The following is a 6000-nucleotide window of genomic DNA, read 5'->3' as shown; positions in this document are numbered from 1 at the left end:
TCAGAGCAGATTCTGTCTGGGTTTTGGCGGCTAGCGGGAATGGTAAAGACTGCCAGTCTTGCTTCCGAGATTAAGGCAGAGCTCACCATCTGCAGCATCGTCGATAGAAGCGACTGTGGTCCTTTGGTGCAGAGCTGAGTGGAGGGTCTGAATCAGAGGCTCAGGCAGTTCTGTGACTGTGTAGGCTGCAGATTCCTTGACTTGCGCCATCGGGTGGTAGGTTTCCGGGTTCCGCTTAACAGGTCAGGAGTCCACTACACACAGGAGGTGGCTACACGGGTAGCGGAGGCTGTGTGGAAGCGTGTGGGTGGTTTTTTAGGTTAGAGGGTCTCAGAGAACCACAGAACGGACATCCATCTAAAAGTGGGCAGGTAAAACACAGTAAGGTAGTTGTAGAAACGATTGGTATTGTAGTTGTAAATTGTCGTAGCTGTGTTGGGAAAGAACCAGACCTCCAAGCCCTAACAAAGAAACTAAAGCTCAGATAGTTGTAGGTACAGAGAGCTGGCTAAAGCCGGAAATAACTTCAGCCAATTTTTTTTCAAACGATCTAACAGTGTTCAGAAAGGATAGATTAAACACAGTTGATGGTAGAGTATCTATTGCTGTCAGAGGTAGTTTACCTTGTGGCGAAATTGAAGTAGACAGTTTGTGTGAAATAGTATGGGTAGAGATTATACCTGACAATCGGACTAAACTATTAATTGGATAGTTTTCCGATCCCCTGGCTCAGAAGATATAGTTGCTGAACAGTTCAAAGAAAACTTGAGTCTCATTTCAAGTAAGTACCCCGCTCATACAATTACAGTTGGTGGTGATGTCAATCTACCCTCGATATGCTGGAAAAATTATACGTTTAAAGCTGGCAGCAGGCATAAAACGTCATCCGAAATTGTACTGAATGCTTTCTCAGAAAATTATTTTGAACAATTAGTTCATGAGCCCACTCAAAGCGCAAATGGTTGCAAAAGCATACTTGACCTTTTAGCGATAAGTAATCCTGGACAAATAGTGAGTATTGTGATGAATACAGGGATTTGAAACTTCCTGGCAGATTAAAACTGTGTGCCCGACCGAGACTCGAACTCGGGACCTTTGCCTTTCGCGGGCAAGTGCTCTACCAACTGAGCTACCGAAGCACGACTCACGCCTGGTACTCACAGCTTTACTTCTGCCAGTACCTCGTCTCCTACCTTCCAAACTTCGGTAGCTTCGGTGGCTCAGTTGGTAGAGCACTTGCCCGCGAAAGGCAAAGGTCCCGAGTTCGAGTCTCGGTCGGGCACACAGTTTTAATCTGCCAGGAAGTTTCATATCAGCGCACACTCCGCTGCAGAGTGAAAATCTCATTCTGGAAACATCCCCCAGGCTGTGGCTAAGCCATGTCTCCGCAATATCCTTTCTTTCAGGAGTGCTAGTTCTGCATGGTTCGCAGGAGAGCTTCTGTAAAGTTTGGAAGGTAGGAGACGAGGTACTGGCAGAAGTAAAGCTGTGAGTACCGGGCGTGAGTCGTGCTTCGGTAGCTCAGTTGGTAGAGCACTTGCCCGCGAAAGGCAAAGGTCCCGAGTTCGAGTCTTGGTCGGGCACACAGTTTTAATCCGCCAGGAAGTTTCATATCAGCGCACACTCCGCTGCAGAGTGAAAATCTCATTCTGGAATACAGGGATTAGTGACCATAAGGCAGTTGCTGCTAGGCTGAATACCATAACACCTACAACCACCAAAAAGAAACACAAAGTATATCTATTTTAAAAAATCTGATAAAAATGCTCTTAATGCCTTTTTAAGAGACAGTCTTCACTCCTTCCGATCTGATCATGTAAGTGTAGAAAAGTTGTGGAATGTTTTCAAAAAGATAGTATCGACAGCAATTGAGAGATACATACCACATAAATTAATAAGTGATGGTACTGATCCCCCACGGTACACAAAACGGGTCGGATTGTTGTTGCAGAAGCAATGAAAAAAGCATGCCAAATTTAAAAGAACACAACATCCCCGAGACTGGCAAAGTTTTACAGAAGTTCAAAATATAGTGTGTGCTTCAATACGAGATGCTTTTAACAATTTCCACAACGAAATGCTGTCTCGAAATCTGGCAGAAAACCCAAAGAGATTCTGGTCATACATAAAGCACACCAGTGGCAAGACGCAATCAATACCTTCACTGCGCGATAACAACGGTGAAGTCACTGATGACAGTGCCACTAAAGCAGAGTTATTAAACACTGTTTTCCGAAACTCCTTCACCAAAGATCAAGAACAACTGCCAAGATGAAAAAAATAGAAGCAGATACCCTCGATGCAACAAGGCAGCTTAAACCACTTAATAAAGGCAAGGCCTCCGGTCCAGTTGTATACCAGTCAGGTTCCTCTCAGAGTATGCTGATAAAATAGCTCCATATTTAGCAATTATATACAACCACTCGCTCACAGAAAGATCCATACCTAAAGACTGGAAAATTGCTCAAGTTGCACCAATACCCAAAAAGAGAAGTAGGAGTAATCTGCTGAATTACAGTCCTATATCACTAATTTCGATTTGCAGTAGGGTTTTGGATCATATACTGGTTTCGAACATCATGAAGTACCTCAAAGAAAATGATTTATTGACACATAGTCAGCACGGATTCAGAAAATATCGTTCTTGTGAAACACAACTAGCTCTTTATACTCATGATGTAATAATTGCTATTGGCAGAGGATGTAAAATTGATTCCATATTTTTAGATTTCCAGAAGGCTTTTGACACCATTCCTCACAAGCTTCTAACCAAACCGCATGCCTACGGAGTATCGCCTCAGTTGTGCGACTGGATTCATGATTTCCTGTCAGAAAGGTCACAGTTTGTAGTAATAGAAGGAAAGTCATCGAGTGCAACAGAAGTAATATCTGGCGTTCCCCAAGGAAGTGTTAGAGGCCCTCTATTGTTCCTGAACTATATTAACGACATAGGAGACAATCTGAGTAACAATCTTAGATTGTCTGTAGATGATGCTGTCAATTACTGTCTTGTAAAGTCATCAGATGATCAAAATGACTTGAAAAATGATTTATATAAGATATCTGTATGGTGTGAAAAGTAGCAATTGACCCTGAATAAAGAAAAGTGTGAAGTTATTCTAATGAGTGCTAAAATAAATCAGTTAAATTTCGATTACACGATAAGTCATACAAATCTGAAGGCTGTAAATTCAGCTATATACTTAGGGAATACAATTACAACTAACCTCAATTGGAATGATCACACAGACAATATTGTCGGTAGAGCAAACCAAAGTCTGTGATTCATTGGCAGAACACTTAGAAGTGCAACGGGGTCTACTAAAGAGACTGCTTACACCACACTTGTCCGTCCTATTCTGGAGTATTGCTGTGCGGTGTGGCATCCGCATCGGGTGGGGCTGACGGATGACATCGGAAAAGTACAAAGAAGGGCAGCTCGTTTTGTATTTTCACGTAATAGGGGAGATAGTGTCACAGACATTATACGTGAATTGGAGTGGTAATCATTAAATCAAAGACGTTTTACGTTGCGACGGGATCTTCTCATGAAATTTCAATCACCAGTTTTATCCTCTGATTGCGAAAACATTCTATTGGCAACCACCTACATAGGGAGAAATGAGCATCACGATAAAATAAGAGAAATCAGGGCTTGCACAGAAAAATTTAAGTGCTCGTTTTTCCCACATGCCCTTCAAGGGTGGAATGGTAGAAAGACAGCTTGAAGGTGGTTCATTGAACCCTCTGCCAGGCATTTTATTGTGAATAGCAGAGTAATCACGTAGATGTAGATGAAATAACCATTATGAATTGCAACTCCTTGTCCGGCAGAATCTGCAAAGTATGAGTCATCCAGGTCTAGCTTGAAAAAATAGTCATATCTGACAAGCTTTATAAAGAGGCCCTCTAGATGGGGTATGGGGTATGTTTGCACTTATGCCTGGGTATTGACTGCCAGTCATCACACAGCTGGATGGAGCCATTAAGTTTCTTGGCCACTACCACGGGCGTAGCCGAAGTGCTGGTTGTAACAAGTTCAGTCATCAAAACCTCATGAAGGCAGTCGTGTTCTTGCCTAACAGATGTCTGTAAAGAGATTGGAACTGGTTTTGCCCAGCAGAAACCGGGCACTGCATCTGATACAAGGAGATATGAGCCTGGAAATCTCTGACACAACCCAAGCCAGGGTTGAAGGTCATCAAGGACTATTGACAACAAACAGTATCAGTTGTGTGGCCCATTTGTAAAACACAATGACTGTGAACTGACCCCAGTGTGGAATCGAAGTCACCATATGTGATCAATGTTCAGGAGGGGTAGGCCATTTTGGAGGAACCGACACAATCACACATTTGGAGGTTTACTAAGAAAAGAAAAGCTCTCGTGTCCACCGGACACACAGACATCCTGATTCGTAATTGTGAGGTTCATAAGCAACTTGGTATTCGAAAGGATCACCCTGGGGAACAAATTCCTTATGTTCATTCACCGCCGCTTGACGGAAGAAAGGAATGGGGTTCAATTGTTCTGACAGTTTACAACAGACAGTTCGAAGATGCCCTTCTTTCACACAATGTGTGCAGTGCACCCAATGATTCAGACTGACTACACTTGAGAGTGCTGTGAGACAGTCTGGACGTGACATAAGACCCCACTGCCCACACTGATGGGATGTGAGCGGCTGTTGAGAGGCAGTCGACAAAGTATGGCATTTGGATAGCTGCAACCTGTAGACAAGCCATGAGGTGCTCATTTTCTGCCCATGCAAGTTCAAAAGAATATGACATTTTCAAAATTTTGTCCAAGAAACAATTGTCCATGTATACCTCCATATGTATAACTGCCGCTGTGTTTTCGTCAGGGTCTACAGTAGAGTTGCGCAGCACGTGCCAATAGTCAGTTTATCTGCATAGTTTAGTTTTCCACGGCCTTTAGTATGAACAATTGTTGTGTGCGGATGTGAGCCGAGTTGGTGACACTTCGCTCTCAGCTTCAGGCTGTGATGGCTTCTGTTACACAGCTTGAGGCTGCAGTGGATGGGCGCCACTGTTGTGGGCCGGCCATGGGGATCCGACGGACTTCCAGCAGAGTCCTCCGATCTGTCCTCACCGGTGGCCAACCCAGTTATTACTGGCACTGAGGTTGACCCCTCACCTGGGGTAGAGTGGGAGGTTGCCCTGGGGGGAAGCAGGTGGAGAAAGACTTCCCAGGCGGCTGTACTTAAGGCCTCCCCAGTTTGTCTGACAACGGCAAAAGACTTCCCAGGCGGCTGTACTTAAGGCCTCCCCAGTTTGTCTGACAACGGCGAAAGACTTCCCAGGCGGCTGTACTTAAGGCCTCCCCAGTTTGTCTGACAAAAAGGTTCGAGGTGTTGTCTGTGGCTAACACTGTAGCTGAGCCAGATGCTATCGCCTGTCATGTTCCAGAGGAAACCACTCAGCCTGCAAGATCCGGGCAATCGCAGAGGGTTGGATTATTCGTAGTTGGGAGCTCCAACGTTAGGCATGTTATGGGGCCCCTTAGGGACTTGGCCGACAAGGAGGGTAAGAAATCCAATGTGCACTCCATGTGCATACCGGGTGGAGTCATTCCAGATGTGGAAAGGGTCCTCTCTGATGCCATGAAGAGTGCAGGGTGCAGCCAGCTGCGGGTGGTGGTTCACATCGGTACCAATGACGTATGTCACTTTGGATCAGAAGAGATTCTCTCTGGTTTCGAGCGGCTAACAGAAGTGGTAAAGGCTGCCAGTCTTGCTTGCAAGATGAAAGCAGAGCTGACCATTTGCAGCATAGTCGACAGGACCGATTGCGGACCTCTGGTACAGAGCCGAGTAGAGGGTCTGAATCAGAGGCTCAGACGGTTCTGCGACCGTGTAGGCTGCAGATTCCTCGACTTGCGCCAAAGCGTGGTTGGGTTTCGGGTTCCGCTGAATAGGTCAGGTGTCCACTATACTCAGGAGGCGGCTACACGGGTAGCAGGAGCTGTGTGGCGTGGAAT

The sequence above is a fragment of the Schistocerca nitens genome, chromosome 6 (genome assembly GCF_023898315.1).
Source record: "Schistocerca nitens isolate TAMUIC-IGC-003100 chromosome 6, iqSchNite1.1, whole genome shotgun sequence".
NCBI classification, from domain to species: domain Eukaryota; kingdom Metazoa; phylum Arthropoda; class Insecta; order Orthoptera; family Acrididae; genus Schistocerca; species Schistocerca nitens.
This window is presented reverse-complemented; position numbering follows the sequence as displayed.